This window comes from Gopherus flavomarginatus, chromosome 22, assembly GCF_025201925.1.
Source record: "Gopherus flavomarginatus isolate rGopFla2 chromosome 22, rGopFla2.mat.asm, whole genome shotgun sequence".
NCBI classification, from domain to species: domain Eukaryota; kingdom Metazoa; phylum Chordata; order Testudines; family Testudinidae; genus Gopherus; species Gopherus flavomarginatus.
The window spans coordinates 16694686-16719453 of NC_066638.1; the positions used below are offsets into that span (position 1 = coordinate 16694686).

At 45.6% G+C, this 24768-nt stretch overlaps 1 long non-coding RNA gene across 1 annotated transcript; it reads left to right on the top strand.

The window, feature by feature from the left end:
* Positions 1 to 24768, top strand: LOC127039161 (uncharacterized). The gene is made up of 4 exons (XR_007770907.1): positions 1 to 334; positions 3177 to 3314; positions 17872 to 17951; positions 24641 to 24768. It is a non-coding gene; the product is annotated as an uncharacterized LOC127039161 (long non-coding RNA).

Sequence of the window (24768 nt, forward strand, 5' to 3'; positions counted from 1 at the left end):
GCAGTTGCTAAAAGCAGACGGTGGGGCAGAAGCCCATTAGATTGTGGTGTAATTATCAGAGAGGAACAGGAAATGGAGAGAAAAGCAACTTGCACAGAGCAAGAAATACACAGAAAGAAAGCAGAATGGAACTACGTGCAATGAACAAGAAAAGAGACCTTGGATTACACCAATGCAAGAAAGTATGGCCTGTGGCCTCCATTGCTTTGTAATTGCAGGGGACGGAAGTATGACTCAGCAAAATACGGTATTTTATTTCTGGCGAATTCAAACAACAAACTATCTCCATGCAACCAAGAAGGGGAGATCAGGAACAAGCAAACAGCAGAGTCAGGTACATGGTGCTTTTTTTAATGATAAGAACAGTAATACTGTGCCCGTCTCTGTTATTATCCAGCATTTGTACATAGAGACAGAGAGGCATAAAATTCCCAGCAAAAACCAAGAGATGCGTCCAAAGGGTGTAAATTGGCATAACTCCATTGATTTGCATAGGTCAGTGTTCGGAGTCTCATAGATTATAAGGCCAGAAGAAACAATTATGATCATCTAGTCCTGTAGGCCATGGGACTTCCCTGAATTAAGTCCTGTTTGAATTAAAGCAGATCTCTTAGAAAAATATCCAATCTTGATTTAAAAATTGCCAGTGGTGAAGAATCCATTTGGATATGAGGTTCCAGTAATTGATTACCCTCTCTATTAAACTGTGCCTTATTTTCTGTCTGTTTTTGTCTAGCTTCAGCTTCCAGCCATCAGATTGCATTATAACTTTCTCTGTTACACAGAAAAGCCCATTATCAAAGCATGTTTTCCAGTCCTTTTAATCCTTGCTGTGACTCTTCTCTGAACCCTCTCCAATTTACCAGCATCCAATTGAGGGCACCAGAACTGGACGCAGTGTTGCCACAGTGATTGCACCAGTGCCAAATACAGAGGTAAAATAACCCCTCTACTGCTACTCCAGTTTCCCTGTTTGTACATTCAAGAATCATATTACTCCTTTTGGCCACAGCATCACATTGGGAGCTCATGTTCAGCTGATTATCCACCACAACTTTCTAATCTGTTTTAGAGTCCCTGCTTCCCAGGATAGAGTCCCCCAGCCTGTAAGTATGCCCTATATCCCTCGTTCCAACATATAATTTTATATTTGGGTATAATAACACAGATTGTTTGCTTGTGTCCATCTTACAGAGCATTTGTATTGCTTGTTATCAGTGACTTGTCCTCTTCATTATTTACCACTGCTCCAATTTTTGGACCATCTGAAAGTTTTATCAGTGGTGATTACATTTTTTTTTCTTTCCAGTATAGGGACAAGAACCAATCCCTGTATGACTTCAATAGAAATACACCCAGTCAATGATGATTCCCTGTTTCCAATTACATTTTGAGAGCTAGCAGTTAGCCAGTTTTTAATCCATTTAATGTGTACCATGTTAATTTTGTATCATTCTAGTTTTTTAATCATAATGCCTTGTGGTACCAAATTAAATGTCTCACAGAAGTCTAAAAATACTACGTCAATGCTATTACCTTTGTCAACCAAATTCATAATCTTACCAAAAAAAGATACCAAGTTAGTATGTTGATTTACACAAGCTGAGGAACAGTCCATAGGGGCTGATTTTCTGTTGCCTTGCACCTTGTGTCTCCATTTTCATCTTTACCAAGGGAGCGTAAATGGTCGATTTGAGTGGGTAGTGTTTTATACTCATTTTGCCCAAACTCTGCATTTTAACAGCTGAAGGACAAGGACAAATTGCCTTGAAAATTTCCCCAAGCACAAGGCCTATGCCTCAAAGTGCCCTATGTGATTTCTTGGTCACTCTTAGGGCTAGATCTACCTTTGCTTAAGCTCACATACAGCTGGCAATTTGCCTTCACTGGACTTTCTGCTTACACCTCTTATCTCACAGCTGAGTGAGTTCTAATTACCATTGACTTCTCAAGAAAAGCAAACTTGCTGTGTGGCTTGGGAGACTACATTGGCATTGGTATGCAATTACCCTTCATGCTTTGCACACACTATATAAATACTATCAAGTTAGAAAGAAGATAAAACGGGAATGTGTTGTTTTTCATGTGCTATCAAGGCAGCGATATAAATTCAGCCGTGATCCTGGGCATGTTCGAAAGGCCCATAGATAAAATGGCAGGCCAAATGGCATACAAGTCAAACTCACATGACTGAAGGGGGACTCTTGACCAGATTCCTAACTTGAGTGGATGTGTCTCACTGGTAGCTTGGACCTTGTATCCCATGGAGATTAAATGTTTTCAGCAGAACTTCCCTAGGGTCTTGTGAATTTCACCTAAAAATGGCTGCAGAATTCAGATCTGGAATCAAACGCTCCCAAAGTCTGTGGCAATTTAGGTTGGACTCAGCTCTGCTTTGGCTGTGTTTCCATGATTGTTCCTCAGAAGTAAGCGCCACCTCTTGCTGGTATTAGGCCTTGTTGACTTTTTCCTTCCTGGACGTGAGCCAGGTGTGTGGGAAGTACTGTAGGTAATAATAATACTTCACCTTTCTCTGGCCTCTTTCACCCTATGTTCCCAGATCGCTTCATTAACTCAGCCTCTCAGCACCCGGGGAGCGAGTTCACAGACTGCACGGGTGGGTAAACTGAAGCACAAAGTGGAAGTGTTGCAGTTAAGTGACGTGCTCATGGTCACACAGATAACGAGGGTGACCTGGAAATGGAACCTAAGAGTCAGGTTAATTTAAATGGGATTATGCACAGGGGTCAGGGAGTACAGGGTCAAGAGTCTCCTCTTCCCACTCCCACCATCACAGACAGGGAATGGATTTTCCCCACATCAGTCCTAGCTCCAGATGCGCACTAGCATAGTCGATTTATCTGTGGTTCTTTTGTGGCCCTCATTCCCATCATTCCTGACTCAGCATCTCACAATACTTAGTGTATTTATTCTCACAACAGCCATGTGAGCAGGGCATTGCTATTAGCCCCATCGTACAGGTGGGGAACTGAGGCACAGAGAGATCAGGTGACTTGCCCAAAGTCAGATGGGAATTGAGCACAGGTTTCCCAAGCCCCTGGCTGGTGCTGTAATCATTAAACCATCCTTCCTCTCTTGGTGTTGGAAATGGAATATCACATTCATGAACTGTTCAAATTTTGCCATTAGTCATTTGCTACTTTCCTCTTTAATAGGTTTCAGTCATCCGATCAGGGAGCAGACACAATACCATATGCCGTAAGTGACCAATCACATACCATGAAGAACAAATGGTCAAACAGAACAGTCTGCACAGTTCCCAGAGATTGAACATGTTTTCCCCAAACTAGTTGGTGAGTATTTGTGAATAACAAACAGATTTGCAGGAATCAGGGCTGCTGCCTAAATGACCAGTGAACAGAAAACAGAGCTGGATTCGCAACAAATGAAAAGAAATGTCACTCGCCTTTGAAACTGTAACCCAAGTATAACTAACACTGTCGTGTCTGCCTGAGTCTACAGATGGCCACCAGCAGTGGAATAGGCAGCAGCCACTAGAGCTGGTAAAGGAGCCAGCTGGCCCCACACCCACCACACTGGACCAGGTCCTTGCATCTCTGGAAGCTGGAGGCCCTGCTAGACCTTGTTGGATAAGCTCCCTCTTGGTTGGCTCTGCCACCTGGGCTCCATTCCTTCCCCAGGACCTTTTGCATGGGTCAGATTGGGAAGGAATGGCAGTGCTAAACCTCCAAACTGCCCACCCACTCATTCTTCAAAGCCAAATATCACTCCATTAGACTGTACAGATCTTCAGGTTATGCTCATCCCTCTGCTCTATGGATCTGATCAGCAGTGAAGTGATTAACAATGGTGACATTTCAGTTATTACCACTAGGCAGTTCAGTAACATTCCATTGGAATGAAGGGGGGAATACACCCCTCTCAAAGCTGCTGATTCAGGCGTTCTGCAGACTCAGGCACACTGCAGCATTATCCATGGGTCATATTTTACAGGTTACCTTTGCAGCCGTTTTCCTTTTTTTAAAAACAATGAAAGCTAAGACTCTGGAAAACAACATGGCAGCCACCATAAAAAAGAAGAGAGGTCCTGCTTCACAGATCTAGCATACCTGGGCCCAAATATGATCAGTTTTAGTCCTGGCTGGGATGAGGACACCACTGACATCTAATGTCTGTTACAGGGTCACACACCAGTGAGAAAGAAAGTGAATATTAAACCCAGCCCCACTTCTGGTGGAGGCTGTAGGAGTCTTTGGTTCCCTTCACCAGAACTAGGGCTTGAGAATGAAGAAAGAAATTGCATAGGCCAGGAAGGAACTCCAGGTGGGCGGAGAGCCCTGTTTTCAGGGCAGGGCAGCGTTCCTCCGAAATGATGATCCTTTCCTGCATTAACGGTGGCTTTTCCCCACTGTTTCCCCACTGCTCATGAGCACTGAGCAGCGAACGAGCACAAACTCCCTTGGCATGGACAGTGAAACTTGACAGTGACAAACAGCAAAATCTGACCCTCTCTGTGTGGGGATTATGCTTTATGGAGGTGATTTAATAATGCTTTGGACAAGCCACCTGGAGGGAGTCTAGTCGTGTCTAGTAGCTTGTGCTTGAGGCTGGGACTCTGACCTCAGGTTCTATTTCAGATGCTGCCACTGACTTGATGTGTGGGCTTGGGCCAGTCACTTAACTGCTTCATACCTGTTTCCTCATTGGTAAAGTGGGGATAATAATCCTCAGAGGCTTCCCATGGTGTCTAGGTGTATGATTACCTAGACCTAGGTGGGTGCTGGCTGGTGACTCTTGCCCACATGCTCAGGGTTTAGCTGATCGCCGTATTTGGGGTCGGGAAGGAATTTTCCTCCAGGGCGGATTGGCAGGTGCCCTGGAGGTTTTTCGCCTTCCCCTGCAGCGTGGGGCACGGGTCGCTTGCTGGTGGTGTCTCTGCAGCTTGAGGTCTTCAAACCATTTTTGAGGATTTCAAAAACTCAATCCTGGGATAGGGGTTGTATAAAATTGGATGGGTGGGGTTCTGTGGCCTGCCTTGTGCAGGAGGTCAGACTAGATGATCAGATTGGTCCCTTCTGACCTATGAGTCTATGAGTCTATGATTAGTCTGATTTAACTAATGTCTGACAGTGCTGTGAGTGACAGGAGCTCTAACAGTGCAGAGAACAGTTATTATTACAAATGACCTGGCAGTTATTCTGTGGGTAGTTTGTGCCTAGAAGCATTGCAGGCCATTCCCTGCATTGGCCAGTCTCCTGCTTGTAGTAACTACAGGCCCAAGAGATGCTGCCCCCTAAATTCAGAGCCCCAGCAGTGCTAGCAGCTGGGGTAATGAGCAGCACCATCATTTAGTTTAATTCTTCATTGAAAGGTTGCCCTGGGACTGGGGGATGTTGAAGAGGGAACAGTTCCTTTAGAGCTAGGGATTATGGAAATGAACCTTGGCTAAAGGGATAAAAGGCTTGGGGAGGTGAGTGCAGTTCTCATACAGTCTGAGCCAGGAGATTGGTTTGAATGTGAGTGTTATTAAACCTGCTTCTGGATGGATTTGTCCTGCTCAGCAGAGCCCATTCCTGCATGCACAGTTCCCTGTCCAAGAGGTGGGAGAGTTAGGAACCATTCAAACCCCATGTCTCCTTGACTCTCTTTACTGAGTAATGGGGAGGTGCATACTGGGGACTAGCTCATAAAAGAACTCCCTTGGGCATAGGTCCTGGAACTAGGGGTGCTGGGGTGCTGCAGCACCCTGTGGCTTGAAGTGGTTTCCATCACATACAGGGTTTACAGTTCAATGATTCTCAGCACCCTCCCACTACCGAAATCGTTGCAGGGCCCCTGCTGTCAGAGGAAAGGCGCGCAGACTGTGGCAGTGCAGTGAACATGGGAAATGCAGGAACAATCACTAGTTATTTCTGATTAATTATTTTATCCCCCTTCTCTTGCAAAAATGGTTTATTCAGGCTTGAGCTGCAGTGAGAACAACCCTGCCGGTTGCACAGGGCCACCACCCTAATACCTCACCCACACCACCGCGATATTCTGTTTGGGAGACTGGGCTATAAAGGGCTAGGCATCAGCAGGAAACATATGTGTTCTGCAGGACAAATTTATCGCAGATCTCATGGTGGTTTTTGTTTTTCTTGAAGCCCCTGCTCCCAGAGTCAGGTGATTCTGGCTGAATCTCATCTCAGCTGTTAATGAAAGGAAGCTGGAAGCTGTCACTGAGGTGCTATCCCAGCAAGCCCCCTGAAGGCTGCACATGGCAATGCAGCTGCTCTCCCTCAGTTTCCCCACAATTATCTTCAGCCTATTCCAGCAGTAGAGATGACTGGTCCTTCTGGCTAAGCTACTTTAAAGCATGCAACCCTTTCTGGGGTAATAGAAACACTTAGTCCAAGTCCAACAAATGCACCAAACAAAAGAATTCTCAGTCCAGATGGGCTCAGCCTTCAGTACCCTTCCTATATATAGCACCCCCAGCATCTATAGCCTATCTTCCTGCTTAGCGACTGGTGCCACGGCTCTTCTCTGATTAACCCTCCAACCCAGGTCTATACTCCTCCTAAAGGCTCCAGAAGGCCAGTCCCAGGTCCAGGAAGGGATCCATACCCCACACAGGTGCAGATCTCTGTTCTTGTTCCCATACAGCCCCCAGTTGCTGGGCTGTCCTCCTGTTCAATCCAGCACTCAGCACAGGTGTAGCAGAGCAGAGCTAGCCGAGCCCCTTCCTGTCTGCGGTGGGGCTTTGTCTGCCCCATCACAGAGCCTTGCTGGTTGTGGAGAAAAGCATGAAAATGTGACTTCCAAAGGCTCCATCACCAGAAGGCGAGGACAAGGATCCAAATCATATGAATTTTAAAATCTCATGATTTTAGAAGGCTTGGGGTTGGCAAAACCACTGTTCATAGGTCTATTGAGTCAATGAAGGAGCTGTTGCAAACAGCTTCCTGTTCCTCTGACGGACAGGTTCATAACATGTGCATGGTTGTGGTGTGTGTGCATGTGTGTCTGTGTGTGTATGTGTGTCTGTGCGTGCATGTTTGCCCTACTGCCACGCAAAGTAAAATATGAACCATCTCAGCATTGTCCTGAAAAAAATTGAGGTTTTAAATGTCTTTGTCACGGGGACCGCTACTCATAACTGGAGCGCCTACTTCTGGGGATTAGCTCTGCCAGCCTGACATCCTCTTCTCATGGTTCCTCAGCCTGTTGTCTTACTCTTCCATTCTGCAGCCCCACCCCTTACTCCTCAGGAGATGCTGCACCTCGTCTCTGTGGCTTAGCCTTTCAGCCAAGGCACCAGACTCCTCCCCCTGTGGGTTACTATCACAGCCCTCAGCACCATCCCCGGCAATCCTTAACACCGCTGTCCAGGTTGAGCCATTCCCTCTGTGCTTAAAACAAATGGACACGGACAGTCTTCAAGTTCCCTGCCCAGATTGTGCCACTCAGTAAGTTGCCAGGAGGGGAATCTGGGCCCACCCTCTACTCTGGGTTCCAGTCCAAGGCCCTATCACCAGCAGCGAAAGGCTGGACAACCACAAACCTTCCTGCCACTCCCCTGGACTACGTCCCACCTTGCCTATCCCAGGCTTGCATTCTCTGCCATCTAGCCAACTCTCTTTTCTTTGCAGAAAAGATACTACTAGATCGTTGGTCATGGGAGGCTCATGCACACCAATGTGGGATGCACCCTGTGCACCCTGAGAAGGAGTGGCTGCTTAGCACGGTGATCAGCAGGCAGCTGGAAATGCCAGCCCCTGTCCTGGGGAATCTGACCCTGTATCCCTGTATGTGCAGCATAATCCCAGTGAGGTTCTGTTGGTCCCAGGCTGCCTCACCCAGTGTCCTCCATTCCTAGCAGCTGTGCTAAAACCTAGGGGGAGAGAGGACTCCCATTATTGCCTGGTAATGATTGTAACCCCCTCGTGCCATGTAAGCACCTCCACACAGTGTACATGCGCATGGACAAGTCATTTCGGGGCATCAGGATCAGCGTGAGAGGGCACTTGCCCCTCTCTTGTAGTATCTAGCTGAGGATCTCAAAGAGCTTTGGAAACATAAATGAGTTACGCCTCATAAACCTCCTCCTGTAACGTGGGAAACTGAGGCCCGGAGAAACACTGAAACAGAGCTGCCCATAGAACATGTGTCTGACAAAGTGGGTATTCACCCGTGAAAGCTCATGCTCCAATACATCTGTTAGTCTTTAAGGTACCACAGGACTCTTTTTGTTACTTTTTTCATAGAACACTGTGACTGCTTTGGCCGTACTTATGCCGTACTTATGCCGACGTACTTATGCTGACACTCCCATCTTTACTATGGTCTTGCTTCTCCCACCCTCATTTATCAGCTTATCCAGCAGTTGGGTCAGAATCCTAGACTGTCTTTGTAACTAAGTTACTTAGATGATGCCCATAACCATAGCAACTGAGCATCTCACATGCTCTAATGCATTTAGCCTCGCTGCCCTGTGCAGCAGGGCAGTGCCGTCACCCCCATTGTACACCTGTAAGTGACTAACTCAGGGTCCCACAGGAAGACTGTGGTGGACTAAGGAATAGACCTGAGCAGTCCTGGGTCCTAGGTGACTGTCCAAACCTTCTGTGAGTGTTTGGCTGTGGGGATTGGACTTATAACCTGTACAACACCCAGCACAATGGGGCCTTGCTCCCTGGAGTGCAGTAACACTAGTAGCATTGTAAATGTATTACAATGGAGTTCGAATCCCATCCTGTCACCCTCCCCCTGATAGACAGCACCTCCCCAAAACAGAGGGTGTTCTGTCTGGATTCAGAGGGAGAAGGAAAACCCAGACTCCAGCAAAGAAGAAGACAGCAAGCCAAGCAGCTTGTTAGGCTACTCCCCATATGATTGATGTGGCATGCTGGCGGCTCTGACACTCCCCGGTAGCCCCAGGTGAAGCAGCCCGAAAGAATCTCTGTCCCCATCCCCCTACTGTAGTGACATAGAAATAAGTTTGTTTACTTGCCATGTTTAATTCTTGCTTCCCTTGAATTTCCTGGTTGTTCAGACTGTTCCTTGTTTATCTTTCCAGACAATCTCCATTGCCTTTGTTTGGCTTCCAGAAAATCAGTGTTCGAGCTGGGCAGGAGGAAGAGATAAGCCAATGGCTTCCTCTCTCCAAGATCATTAGCCTGGCGAGTCAGGAGAAGGCAAACAGCAGTGCTAGAGTTCATGCTCTTGCCACTGGGCTGCAGTCTGACACCATCTTGCTTTTTCTCATGGAGGCCACTGAACGTGCTCTGTGCCACCAGGACGTTCTGTCCTGAGCTAAATCCGGCATGTTACAAGGTAGGATGTCAGTGAGGGACAGATGTCTGTTGACATTGTATGGCCAATGTGTTTTAGGTATTCCAGGGAAAGGGGGCAGGTTTCCATCTCACTTTCATTGGGTCAAAGTTGAAGATAATTCTTGCAGGAAATCAGCAGGCATTCGGCACAGATGGCCATGCCATCTCAGAGAGTGTTGGGTGACCGTTTGAGAGAGCGGGACTTATTAAGTTAGAAAATAGATCTCTTCATTTGACTTGAATTTCTGCTATTTGATTTGATCATTCAGAGTTGCTTCGTCCGAATGATATCCAGCTTCTTTTCAGTCTTGATAATGAGGGGCCATGTTTCAGTCTCACGGGGCAGATTGCTGACCACCAAAGCATCATATAGCCTTGACTTCATCTCTCTACGGATCAGGATGTTCAATTTGCAAAAGATGTTCTTAATGAGGAGTCCCATCACTGACAATGCTTTTGCAGTGTGGCCTTCGAGTTGTTTCTCATTGCCACCCACACAATCAACAACAGAGCCAAGGTTGGTGAAATTACTGATAATCTCAACTGGGTGGTTACCCACTAATAGGCTAGAGTCCATGGCATATTCATGTTCAACCAGAAGAATTTTGGTTTTACCCCAGTTAATTTTCAGAGTGACTTTTGCCACCGAGCTTCCCAGGGCTTTAAGAATGACAACTAACTCGTCCACTGGTTCCACAACTAGTGCTATGTCATTAGCAAAGTCAGTGTCGGTGAGGTTCTTATCATCAAGGCATATGTGTAAAATGCATTTAATTAGTGTCTGATCAAGCATGTAGTCTATGATGGCATTGAAGTGTTCTGGGGCAGCAAAACATCCTTGTTGAATGCCCGACCTAATTCAGAAGACCACGGTTCTTTTACCATTTACAAGAATGCAGCTTGAGGAGTCATCATATAGGAGCCGGACCGTTCTACAGGGAGGCTGGTGAGTTTTAAGATCAGCCACATGCTGCCTTGATGTCCACAAATACAATGTGAACAGGCTGCTTGAATTCTTGTGCCTTCTCAATAAACTGGTGCACTGTGAAGATTTGCTCCATCATGGAATGGCCAGTAGTGAGGCTGGCTTGCTGTGATCTTCTTACTCCTTAAGATATCAGTGGCCTGGGCCAAGAAGACAGAAGCAAAAACTTTCACCAGGTCAGGTGAGAGTTAAAAGCTGCATGCTGGGCCTCATCCTCCTGTCACATTGATGTAAATCAGGAATAGCTCCCATAAAGTCAGTGTAGTTACATTGGTGTAAAACTGTTATAAGTAAGAGCAGAATCAGGCCCATTGTCTATTAAACACACAGCTAGTCAGGATGTAAAAATCCTTTGTGAGTATTTTAGTGAATATGAGTGTGGTTTCTAGGGTTGGAGGTTTCATTATGCACAAATGTTTGTGCAGTCACTGGATATGCTGAAAAACAATCACAAATCAGAAACTGTCAAAAAAGAAATCATCCAGAAATTCAGACCAGCTAGTTGTTGTTTGCTCAGCATTGGGACACACAAATGGCCAGAGCCAATCAGATCCGGGGTCCACCAGGTCAGTATCCTTTCTCCAACAGCTCCCAGTACCGGTGCTTCGGAAGAAAGTTCAAGAAATCGCAGAAAGGCCAGTTGCATCCCACAGCAGCAGATTTCCCCTGTCTCAGGCAGATAATGCCTGAAATGGATGGCTTTATATCCTTTCTAGAGAATTGCATCTTATCTACTGTAACTGCAATGTTCCTGTTCTCCTTTTAAATGTCTAAACTTGGTTGGAAGCCTCCTAAGCTCTTTGCCTAATGATATCTAGTAGCAGTGAGTTCCATGGGCTAAGCAGACTTTACATAAAATAAGAGTTTCCTTAGCTCAGTTTTTGAGTTTACTGCCTCTCACAGTGTCCCCTTGTTCACATTTTCTGGGCAGGAATAAACTGGAGCTCTCCACCCACCTCTTCTACACAACTCTTTAATTTGTACCCATCCATAATGTACCCTCTCTAAGGCAAAATATCTCTCTTCAGAGTCTGGCTGTAGTCTAGGACCTTCCTTAGCTGAGAAATACCCTCTCTCACCCTCTTGCCATCCTGCAAGCTGCAGAGGTGCCTGGATTCAGAAGGGCTTCTCAGCTTTGGGATTTACAACCCTCTCCTCTCCTGCATCTCTAGGTGTGACATAACCTGGGCCAGCTCACCTCTCAGGCATGCTACATAGCCCAGATGGGGAGGCAGCCCTTTGAGGAGAGCTGAGGTAGTTGTGGGAGGGGCTGGTTTGTGGGTAGGTGAGGTGGGGGGGGGCCTTGTTTTGTGGCTCTGGGGTAGGGAGATACGCACTGTGGTTTCGATGTTCTAATTATTTGTGTGCCAGGTTTTTAATTGTCGCCCCAGGCCTAATGCTTTTCATAAGGTGTTTGTTAGTGCAGTGTTTAAATCCAAATAAATAATCATTTTCATTGCCCTCTTTGGACCCCTACTGTTTCTGGTGTGTGAAAAAATGTGTCAGACAGAGAGACAGGCCCCTATCCGAGGGACACTGTGGTGTCTGAAGGCAAGACTCTGACTTGTCTGGTAGCCCAAAGGAGAGAAATAATGATAAAATTTAACATTGGATATTGAATGTGATACTTTGCAACATAAAAGCAAAATCACAGCAAAATTATCATCTTAATTGTATTAATGCCGCCAATTAGAGACACAGCCCGTGTGGCACAGCAGGAGAGTTCTGGGATGGAAGGGAAGACAAATGAACTGTAAACTCCTAATTTTGTCTTGTAAATTATCACCCCCAGGTATTCAATAGCGTCGCTAGCCCCGATCACTGAGCACTGTTCTGAGAATGTATTAAGGAAGGGCCCACAGGCCTGCTCTGTTTTGTCCAAATTAGCTGACGTTGTTGCATTGCCCAGAGTTGAATTGGAAAGGAGAATTTTGGTCTAAATCACATATCATCAGCACACAGCAAAACAGAACTGAGCGAGTTGGTGAACCTGATACACTGCAGCTTGCTAGGCCTGGTCCATGGGCGAATTAGGGAGAATTAGGCAGGTGGCATGCTGTGATCATGTGATCAGAATCCTCTCCGTCTTACCACCTTGTTCTTCCCCACCTGTTGTCTCTCATCTTATCCTTAGATTGGAAGGTCTTTGGGGAGGGACTGTCTCTTTGTTTTAAGTCTATATAATGCCTAGCGCAAGGGGGGTGGGGTTCCTAAGTCTCCTGCAATACAAATCACAGAAGGACCATGCTGACTTCAGCTGGAGCTGGACTGGGCCCTCTGAGCTATAAACAAGGAGGTTTCATCATCAACTACGATGATGAAAAAGGGGTGAGTTTTGAGACGACCTTGGCCAGTTCCTTGAGGTAGTGGAAAGCAGAAAGAGGTGTTGTTGTTTGTGACTATTGAGTGGACTGAAGAAGCCTAGAAAAAAGTAATCCAGAGTATGGATTCTCCAAAATTCTCTGTCTTCAGAACATTCAGGTGGGATCTTTCAATATCTAAGGAAAAGTACTTGATGCTTCAGGATCTCCAGACACAAAATGTTCTTCACTGGCAATATTTAAGTATGAATAAAGTACGTGGAGAAAATTCTCAATATCATGGCTCATGCCTGGCATTTCATTTGGTTTTTCCATGAAGGACCCATCATTGAGATGTTTAGATTAAAGATGAAATATTCTGACTGTTCCAAATGGGTTGAATCAAACACCCGCTCCAAACTGGCCTGGACTCCAGGGTGTTTGCCATCTGGACTCCAAAGTAGGGACATAGGTTGAGGATTTGACCATGTCCACTTTGAATCTTTCCTCTTAAGTCAATTCCTTTTGCTCATCTCTTCTAATGCACTTCCAATCTATTGTTGTCTTTTTAGTAGTGAAGTGCCCAGAATGGGATGTAGTGCCCCAGGTAATGCTGAACTCAAGCCAAGGAAACAGAGCTGTCCTAGTCTTGTGTTGCCTTGTAGATGTGCAAAACCATGGTTGTGTTGGGTTCATAAAACCTCATTCACTGGGATTTAGCTTGGAAAGCAGGGCTGGTTCTGATCCAGGTCCTTGTATACAACTCTGCAAGGTTCACACAGAAAGGGGGAATTCAGAATAAATAGGTCTGGTGTGGGCTCATATCTAACAAGAATCCCCTTTCGAATTCACAGTGTTCCATTACCAACCCCTTACTTGGCTCCTGGCTCTGCAGATATGGGGTCCAAGGTCAATGAAGAGCAGAGCAGAGTGTGTCACTCAGTAGTTCATAGTTAGATTTGCCTAACCTAGCCTAGCCTGGAGAGGTTGTGTGGTCCTGTGGCTAGGGTACTAGATTATGAATCAGGAGAGCTGGGTAGTCCACCCACTGCTGACCTATTTTGTGACTCCAGGCATATCACTTCCTCTCAATCTGGTCCTGCTTTCCCATCTATCTTGTCGATTTAGATTTTAAGCCCTTTGGGGCAGGTACTGTCTCTCATTACATGTGCAGTCCCTGGTATAATGGGTCTCTGATCTTGGTTGGGGCCTCTAGGCACAACTACAATCATAATAAAGTAATAATAAAACCCAGTTTAGAAACCTATCAGTCATTGCCAAGGAAGGAGCAGTGACCTACAGAAGAACTCTGAAGGGGAATCCTTGAAAGGAAGGGGATGATCCACTTAATTGGGAGGTTACAACCTCCAGCGAGTTTGCGCTCTTTTCAGCGAGGCTGCAAAGTGAGCTGTGAACTCTGGCAGTGACCCCTCCACGTGGAGCCATCACACTGGTGAAGAAAAGGCGGCTGTGTAAACAGGCGAGAAGAGGAAGCAATATTAAGTCAAAATAATTGCCCATGAATTCTTTCCATTGTAATTCACTGAATACAAGAGCTGAGATGCTGAGGCCATGAATTCCAGAGCAGAGGCAGCAGGAACAGGGGTGGCTAGGAAGGGGAAAAAATATTGTAAAACATAATGATCAAACAGTCAGGGAGGGCAAGGGCCATTAAAACATCAAAAGTCCGGGCAATTGTTTTGGATGAGAATGTTTTTAAAAGTATTTGTTTATGTTGGATGGGAGCATTGGCTTTGAACAATGGGTGAACTTTTGCAAAGCAGGGAAAATCTACTCCACTCATTACCATTAGGTCTCTTTCTTTTCTTTGTGTTAAATATTATAAAACAGGAGAAAGCTTGGAAAATCCATAGGCATCTTATTGCATAACTATCCTCTCTGGGGTTTCCTGCATCCCCCTTGGATCTGGTGCTGGTCACTGTCAGAGACAGAAGACTGGACTGGATGGACATCTGGTGTAATCCACTCCTATATATTCATGGTGACATGTGTTATTTATAATAGTCCTGCATCTCTGTTTTAAGATGCAGATACAGTGGCCTCTTCCTATGGAATCAGGGTCCAGGTATCATGATTTGTTCCCATGGAATCAGGTACCATTTCTTTCAGCTGCAGTCAGCATGCAGACAGCATGGGAGCAAAGAGTAGGGCATTAGTCCCAGCTGATCCCACTCTCTGAACATTTCCTTGTCTCCAGTCCCTAGTTTTGTGGTTAATTTTACCATGCTGAGGCATGTGTGGCACATACTTTTGTATCTTCCATTATCATGAACTGATGTGATTTCACGATAAAATATGTAGGGTGAGGAATGCAGGGCTTAGCGGATTTGGGGGCTGGTAGAAGAGAAGATCTTTAAGAATAGCCTGAACATTGTTTGAGTTTTGGGTTCCTGACATGGGGATTGTCATATGGAACTTATTACTTACAAGTGATTTGGTTTCTGGGATCCCCTACAGGCCTTAAACAAGATTGGACCCCATTGTTCTGGGTGCTGTACAAACACACAGTGAGAGACAGTCCCTTCCCCAAAAAGTTTGCAATCAAAGTAGACAAGACAGTGAAAGGACACATATTATTTCCCCTTCACAGATGGTGAACTGTGGCATGGAGACATTAAGTGACTTGAGCAGGGTTACCCCGGGAGTTTGTGGCAGAGCCAGGAATTGAAGCCAAAGCACCCGAGCCCCAGTTCTGTGCCTTAGCCACAAAACCAGTCTCTCTGGACACACGTTCTCTAGCAGCTGTTGTCAGGGACAGATCCCCAGTTTAGCTGGCAACTCTGATCCCAGTGGGAGATGGGGAAATCTGCCTCACCTGGCTCTGTACCCTAGCAGGGGAGACAGGAGACAGCCGCTCTTGCCAGCACTCAGCTCCCTGCGCTGAGAATCAAAGAGCCTTGGTAAACACAGCTGCAAACGAAGACATGAAAGAGACCTGAGTCTGTAACCTCTCTGTCCTTATGGGAGGCACAAATAAGAAAGAGGTGAACCACAAAGTGGTTCTTGCCCCATGGGCTGGTCCTGCCTTCTCTGCCTGGGCATCTGGGCCTACTCCTTGGTCAGTGCAAGAGGGAGGGAGACCAGCTCAATGGCCTGACATGGCTTCTATATTAGGCCCGTAGACAGGATCCGTATAGTGGGGGAGGCTGGGCAGAGTGAGTTTTGAACATAGCCTACCTTGACTCCAAGAAGGCCACTTCTTTTCCTTAGTGGGGAGTTTGTGGGAAGCACTTGAGTCTCCCAGGAATGGCCTGAGGGGATGGGAAAAACGTAGTCTCTGACTTCTCCCCATAAGGAAGAGAAAGCCTGAGGTACCCAACATCACAATGCCCATTTCACAGCTTCTGATGAATGTAAGGTCACTGCAAACAGGCTCACTGTTTGCATAAACCATCCCCCTCCCTGAACCCTGGAAAGTTCCAAATCCACATCTGAGTCTGAGGTTAATGGTAGAGAGACACAAAGAAGTGGAGTGCGGGCAATAGGATGATTCTGAGAACCACTGAACTAGACTGTATCTTTTTAGAAAGACATCCAGTCTTGAGAGAGAGAGAGAGAGAGAGAGAGAGAGAGAGAGAGTGTTTTCACTGCCCTCTGCTGGCTAGGACAATGTGCATGTGAGGGGGAGGGATACACCACTCCCTGCTAGTAAATACGGCTCAGCTGTGTGTCATAGACCCTGTGCTGTTCACAACTAGTGGGGATTCTCCTTAGCAAAGTGGCAGGGGCCTGCGCAGGAGAAGGAGCCAGGTTCTATCCTTGCTGACTATGTGGAGCTCTGAGAAGTTGTGTTGTGCAGCAGAGGTTAGTGAAAATTATGTAAACCTTGCTGGACAGGGATTTGCTGCTATCTAATCATTCATCTGATACCCAGAAGGCCCCATATCAGGTGTAAGTACGTTAACACCATGACTTGCTACCAGGCCTTAAATTCTCAAAGAGTATTTCACCGAGATCCCTGTGGGAGGTCCCAGAGCTCTGCTCCGCACAGCTCTGGCTGAATTTAAGCCCTGCTTGCTACATACATATGCTCCGGACCTGTTCCGTGGATTTCCCTGCCATTCCTGACTATAAAATAACCCCCTCTGACACACAGCATGCACATCTCTGCTGTAGCCAGTGGGGCATTTCCAGATTCCATCCATGGACAAGGACGGTGGAGGAGGAAGGGAAGAGGATATGGAAAATCCTATGGCAGGAAGGTTTTCCCCTCCGCCGCCCCTGGACAATGGATGGCTGTTCCTTGAGTGTCCCATATGTTCCAGGACACATTGAGTCTTGCAAGCTAAATATTTAGTCTTTCCTGAATTCAAATACTTTCTGAGCTCCTGGGTTTGTTATTTTCATATATTTGCCTTTGTTTCACTAGATTAGAGCAGTGGGGTTTGTAAATAGGGACTCTATTCTTGGCAGAGAGCAAAGTATTATTAACATTCCTTATCGCAGGAGCGTATATTATTGTGTGACATTGCACAGAGTAACCTTAACATAAAAAACCTCCCCTGCCATTTGTTGAATGTTCCGAGTGTTGTTTTGGCTGTTGGCCGCTTCGTGTGAGACACGAGCACCCTGGGTTCTAAACTGCCTTTTCCACTCTTCTGCCAGCTCTGGGCATTCATGCCCCAGAAAAGGGCACATCTGAGAGCATCTTTCCTGGGGCTGAGGGGCATGGTGTGGCAGAAGCAGGGGCACTACCAGTGAAGAGTTGTTATTTCCACTTCAGTTTCCTCCTTCCTTTGCAAAGGTGGCAGGGGAAGGGGTATGAACTGCTTGCTTGGGAGAGATATAAGCACTTTGAAAGTTACTTCTGAGCCTGTCCTGTGGCCATCTTTTTAGCAGCTCCTAATCCCGGTGTCCCCTTTGGTGTTTGCCCTACCCAGCCTGGCCAGGAAGTTTGGGCAGGGAGAAGACCCTCTGTTCTCAGGAGGCTTCACCGAGGCGCAGACTATGTCAACTTTTTACTGTGGTCCTTGAGCAAGTGTTTAACTTGCTCCTTTATCCATAGCCCATGTCTGACAGCGGAGTTATGCACAAATAGACAATGTACCTGCTCCTTGTTTGTTTTACAGCTCCTAAACATGTGCTAGGCACGCTCCAGAAACACGGGGAAGGCTAAGGTGCTGAAGTGCACATTCTTTAATAGAGTCTCATTGCTGGAGCTGGCTGCAATTTTTTGTTCACAATATTTTTGACAAAAATAACTTTTTCATTAAAATGGAAATTTCTTTCGTTCCATAGTCTAAGAGTTCAACGTTCTATGTTCCAGACAAAGATGAGGCTGTTTGGCCGGGTTGTTATGGGACGAGAGCACCGTCCAGCTGTATGGAGTTAGCTGATTAGAGTGAGGTAAGAGTGAATTGTCATAGAAATGTAACCCTCTATAGTACACATTTATTAAATGCAAAGCCTATATTAATGCACCGTTAAGACTGCACAAGTGTGATCAGTTTGGAAATGCAAAGTTAAGTTTCCAGCAGCGAGACTGGTTCGATCGAGATGTACTTCCTGCATGTTTTTGGGACACACACTTTACAACTTAAATAGTGATGTATCAAGCTACACATTGACCCAGAAAAACAGGACATAGAAAGTGCTGCATACATGCAGTGTGCCAAATTAATGTTGCTGTCAGAACCTTAACTCTTGCTGTTCCTGACTGCACGTGGTTTTATATGTGCTTTATTCTCTGACAGGGGTAGGTAACCTATGGCACATGTGCCGAAGGCGGCACACAAGCTGATTTTCAGCTTCACTCAGGCTGCCTGGGTCCTGGCCACCGGTCCGGGGGGCTCTGCATTTTAATTTTAATTTTAAATGAAGCTTCTTAAACATTTTAAAAACCTTATTTACTTTACATACAACAATTGTTTAGTTATATTTTAAAGACTTATAGAAAGAGACCGTCTAAAAACGTTCAAATGTATTATTGGCACGCGTGATCCTTAATTTAGGAGTGAATAAATGAAGACTTGGCACATCACTTCTGAAAGGCTGCTGACCCCTGTTCTCTGATCAAACAAGAGCAGCTGCAAAGGCAGTAACTCATCCTCATTCAGCTCATCCTCATGCCTAATTAAGAGTTATTTACATGCTAGCATTAGTAAATGCCAGACGACCACATGGCTACACCAGACTCCTGAATGGCCCCAAGTTTCCTGCACAGCGTATGTGATCAGTCCCTGACCTAGACTGCAGTGGAGCTCATTAGAAGACCGTTTCCTGGTGACTCATTATAAAGACACTGCAAGTTGCAGGGGCTGGAAGGCACTGACAACTGGCATTAGGAGCAAACTCACCTCCTGGGTAATGGACAAATCTGAACCTCTCACCACATGGATTGGGCAGAGATAGACACATGGATCTAGCAGTATCTCAGAGAGCTATTTTCCTAGTGAAAAGGATCATATCCCTGACACGGCCAGCTCCAGGCACCGGCACAGGAAGCAGGTGCTTGGGGCGGCCAATGGAAAGGGGCAGGGTGTCCGGGTCTTCGGCAGCAATTCGGTGGCAGGTCCCTCAGTCCCTCTCGGAAGGAAGGACCCACCGCCGAATTCCCGCCAAAGAATGAAGCAGTGCAGTAGAGCAGCCGAAGTGCTGCTGATCCCAGTGTTTTTTTTTTTTAGTCTTTGCTGTGTTTGGGGCGGCAAAAAAGCTCGAGCTGGCTCTGATCCCTAAACTAGCAGGGCGTATTGACTATTCTGAAAACTAGGCAGAAATCCAGGTCAGACAGAAACACCTGAAGGCAAACAGACACTAGAACCGTGCTTTCATGTAGTCATTTGTGCAGCTGCAAGTCTCTCCCACTACTCTTTTCCTGCAACTCATTGACAAATGCCATCTAGTTAAGTTTAACAGAAGTATGTTTAATAATTAGCAGAGATCTGGAGGGAGGGCCTGTTTGCAGCTCTATTGCTCACAGAGGGGTAAAATAAGGTTATGTCACTCACAGGTGTAAATAAGCCACTCCCTTGAATGGCATCAGTTACACTGACCTGAGTGCCAGTGTGGACAGTGCTGTGTCTCTCTTGCAGACACAGTGAGTGCCTCTCACGGAGGTGGTTTTATGATGCCGACGGGAGAGCTCTCTCCTGTTGACACAGAGTGTCTTCACCAGATGCAGGGGATTTTGAGCAGGGGGTTGGACTAGATGACCTCCTGAGGTCTCTTCATACCCTGATATTCTATGATTCTGTGATGAGCTATGATGGTGCAGTTGCACCGATGTAGCTGTGCTGATGTAGCGCTTCTCGTGTACACTAGCCCCCAGAGCATGTGGGCAGGGGAAGGAATGCTGAATGCCAGATACATGCAGCAGCAGGAGCTCAGGATGGTCTCGTCCATCTCTGTGTGATGTAGCCCAAGGTCTGTTGTCATCACTGCCCCAGGGTTTCTCCTTGTCTCTCCAGCACCATCTGGCCTTTCATGCTAGAAGTTAGGGATGGCAAAGGCCTTTTAAATTATTGTTGGTCCATTCCTCTGAGGCCAGAGGACAGTTGTCCCTTCTACAGCATGTTCTCTAGCATGCTCTCCCCTCCAGTTTGAACGTCCCATGACATGCATTATCCACCTGTCCTGTTAAGTGTTATTCGATCGGTCTCATGCACCATCACCATGGAACTGGGCACCTGGCATGTGTTATAACAAGCAAGAGAGACGAAGTGGGTATTCACCCACGAAAGCTCATGCTCCAATACATCTGTTAGTCTATAAGGTGCCACAGGACTCTGCTGCTTAAGCAAGAGAGAGTGCAGCAACCACTCCCGGCACTGCCACCCAGATGTGGCACATGCTCTTTTGAGAAGCTGCATTGCCAGAGCCCCTTCTGCCCTGGCTCAGCTTTGCCAGTTCTCACACGCTCTATATGGCATCGTCTGCATGACACATGCATTTCAAATGCCCTCCATGGCTTGAAGGATTTGCTTCTGAAAGCTGTTTTGCCGCTGCCTTGTGTCATTTACAGCAGGGCAGAGTGAATGGAAAATGCTCCTGGATCAGAATGGGAGCATTATACACAAATGCGAGGTTCAGGCTCTAAGTCTGCAGTGTGGCCCCATCCTGCTGTGCCTTCACCCACTCTCTACTACAGCCATCTGTAGTGAGTGACAAGCCAAAGCCTCAGCCATCTCCCTTTCCTCTGCTGTTCCCTAAGGAATTGCTGCCTCCATCGTCCCCCACCGCCTCTCCACACCCACCCCCTGCTCTTCCCCTGCTTGGTTCCAGCCACTGTAGTTCCTGCAGCTTCAGGAGTCCCACCACACAGGGTTGTTGGTCTCTCTTCCTTTTCTCTCTCTTCTTGCATCTGTCTCTCGCTTCATTCCACACCCCCATCAAACTCTTTCACTCTATTTTATCTCCATTAACGTCACTCTCCCCTATCTATCGAAGCCATTCTCATCTAGCTTGGCCTTGCTCTGGCATTCTGGTTGTTGGCAGTTTGGTCCCCACCTTTCAGATTCCTCTGAAATTCCTCTTTATGGCTTTGTTTTGCTTTTATGGCCTTTTACAATATTTGCATGGTACCAAGGCCCTTTCTCTTTCTGCCTCCCCCTCCCCCCGAGGATTATTGCGCTGTTTGTGGCTTTTACTGCCTTCCTTCATTTCGACCAGTTTCATCAGCAGGAATGTGATCACGCTCCCCAGAGCTGATCGGTGTGACATGCATGGATTTTCCATGAACAAATCATGCCAAACCAGTTTGTTTTCCTTCTTTGCCGGGGTAACTGATTTGGAGGATGGGGGAATGTGGTGGACATAATATACCTAGGCTTCAGTAAGGCTTTCGTCACCGTCCCATGTGACTTTCTGATTTTGAACCCATGTAGAGAAACTAGAAAGGATCCAGAGGCGAGTGACAAAGATGATCAAAGGGATGGAATCAAGCCATGTGAGCGAAGGCTGAAGGAACTGGGTATCTTTAGCTTGGAAAAGAGGAAATTACGGGGGGACATGATAGTGGTCTTCAAATACTTGAATGGCTGCCATAAAAAAGATGGAGAAACAGAACAGGTCGTGTGGGAGAGTTGGGGGAGGGAGTGGCACTATATGTGAAAGAAAATGTAGAATCAAATGAAGTAAAAATCTTAAGTGAAACCACATGTTCCACAGAATCTCTATGGATAGTAATTTCATGCTCTAATAAGAATATAACATTAGGGATCTATTATCGACCACCTGACCAGGACAGTGATAGTGACGATGAAATGCTAAGGGAGATTAGAGAGGCTGTCAAAATAAAGAACTCAATGGGATTTCAATTATCGCCATATTAACTGGGAACATGTCACCTCAGGAAGAAATGCAGAGACAACATTTCTTGATACTTTAAATGACTGCTTCTTTTAGCAGCTGGTATGGGAACCCACAAGGGGAGAGTCAACTCTCGATTTAGTCCTGAGTGGAGAGCAGGATCTGATCCAAGCGGTAACTATAACAGGACCACTAGGAAATAGTGACCATAATATAATAACATTTAACATCCCTGTGATGGGAAGAACACCTCAACAGCCCAACACTGTGGCATTTAATTTCAGAAAGGGGAACGATGCAAAAATGAGGGGGTTAGTTAAACAGAAATTAAAAGGTACAGTGACTAGAGGGAAATCGCTGCAAGCTGCATGGACACTTTTCAAAGACACCTTAATAGAGGTCCAACTTCAATGTATACCCCAAATTAAAAAACACAGTAAAAGAACTAAAAAAGAGCCGCCATGGCTTAACAACCATGTAAAAGAAGCAGTGGAAGATAAAAAGGCATCTTTTAAGAAGTGGAAGTCAAATCCTAGTGAGGTGCATAGAAAGGAGCATAAACACTACCAAATTAAGTGTAAAAATGTAATAAGAAAAGCCAAAAAGGAGTTTGAAGAAAGGCTAGCCAAAACCTCAAAAGGTAATAACAAAATGTTTTGAAGTACATCAGAAGCAGGAAGCCTGCTAAACAACCAGTGGGGCCCCTGGACGATTGAGATACAAAAGGAGCGCTTAAAGATGATAAAGTCATTGTGGAGAAACTAAATGAATTCTTTGGTTCAGTCTTCGTGGTTGAGGATGTTAGGGAGATTCCCAAACCTGAGCCGGCTTTTATAGGTGACAAATCTGAGGAATTGCCACAGATTGAGGTGTCACTAGAGGAGGTTTTGGAAATAATTGATAAACTTAACAGTAACAAGTCACTGGGACCAGATGACATTCACCCAAGAGTTCTGAAAGAACTCAAATGTGAAATTCTGAAACTACTAACTATGGTTTGCAACCTATCCTTTAAATCGGCTTCTGTACCAATGACTGGAAGTAGCTAATGTAACACCAATATTTAAAAAGGGCTCTAGAAGTGATCCCAGCAATTACAGACTGGTAAGTCTAACATCAGTATCGGGCAAATTAGTTGAAACAATTGTAAAGAATAAAATTGTGAGACAGATAGAAGAACATAAACTGTTGAGCAATAGTCAACATGGTTTCTGTAAAGGGAAATTGTGTCTTACTAATCTGTTAGAGTTCTCTGAAGGGGTCAACAAACATATGGACAAGGGGGATCCAGTGGACATAGTGTACTTAGATTTCCAGAAAGCCTTTGACAAGGTTCCTCACCAAAGGCTCTTACATAAATTAAGTTGTCATGGGATAATAGGGAAGATCCTTTCATGGATTGAGAACTGGTTAAAAGACAGGGAACAAAGGGTAGGAATAAATGGTAAATTTTCAGAATAGAGAGGGGTAACTAGTGGTGTTCCCCAAGGGTCAGTCCTAGGACCAATCCTATTCAACTTATTCATAAATGATCAGGAGAAAGGGGTAAAAAGTGAAGTGGAAAAGTTTGCAGATGATACTAAACTGCTCAGGATAGTTAAGACCAAAGCAGACTGTGAAGAACTTCAAAAAGATCTCACAAAACTAAGTGACTGGGCAACAAAATGGCAAATGAAATTTAATGTGGATAAATGTGAAGTAATGCACATTGGAAAAAATAATCCCAACTATACATACAATATGATGGGGGACAATTTAGCTACAACTAATCAGGAAAAAGATCTTGGAGTTATCATGGATAGTTCTCTGAAGACACCCACGCAGTGTGCAGCGGCGGTCAAAAAAGCAAACAGGATGTTAGGAATCATTAAAAAGGGGATAGAGAATATGATGGAGAATAAGTTGCCCTTATATAAATCCATGATATACCTACATCTTGAATACTGTGTACAGATGTGGTCTCATCTAAAAAAAAAAAAATACTGGAATTAGAAAAGGTTCAGAGAAGGGCAACTAAAATGATTAGGGGTTTGGAATGGGTCCAATATGCCCCTCTGCCATGTACATTGGCCAAACCGGACACCCTCTATACATAGGGGGAGGGATAGCTCAGTGGTTTGAGCATTGGCCTACTAAACCCAAGGTTGTGAGCTCAATCCTTGAGGGGGCCATTTAAGGATTGGTCCTGCTTTGAGCAGGGGGTTGGACTAGATGACCTCCTGAGGTCCCTTCCAACTCTGATATTCTATGAAGAAAATAAATGGACACAAATCTGACATTAGGAATCATAACATTCAAAAACCAGTAGGAGACTATTTCAGCCTCTCTGGTCACTCAGTAACAGACTTAAAGGTGGGAATTTTGCAACAGAAAAGCTTCAAAAACAGACTCCAACTAGAAACTGCTGAACTTGAATTAATATGCAAACTAGATACCATTAACTTAGGTTTGAATAGAGACTGGGAATGGCTGAGTCATTACACACATTGAATCTATTTCCCCATGTTAAGTATCCTCACACCTCTTGTCAACTGTCTGCAATGGCCCATATTGATTATCACTACAAACATTTTTCCCCTCCTGCTGATTATAACTCATCTTAATTCATTAGCCTTTTAGAATTGATGTGGCTACTTCCACCTTTTCATGTTCTGTATATATATATATCCTTACTATATGTTCCATTCTATGCGCCCGAAGAAGTGGGCTGTAGCCCACGAAAGCTTATGCTCAAATAAATGTGTTGGTCTCTAAGGTGCCACAAGTACGCCTGTTCTTTTTCCATTAAGAGTATTTTGCTGTTGGTCAAAGCACCAGCAGTCACACATGATTCAGAAGCGAAAGACTCAGAATACCCTGGTCATCATCTTTTCATGGGGAAGAGAAAACTGTGTTCCTGGTCACCTTGCCAGAGAAC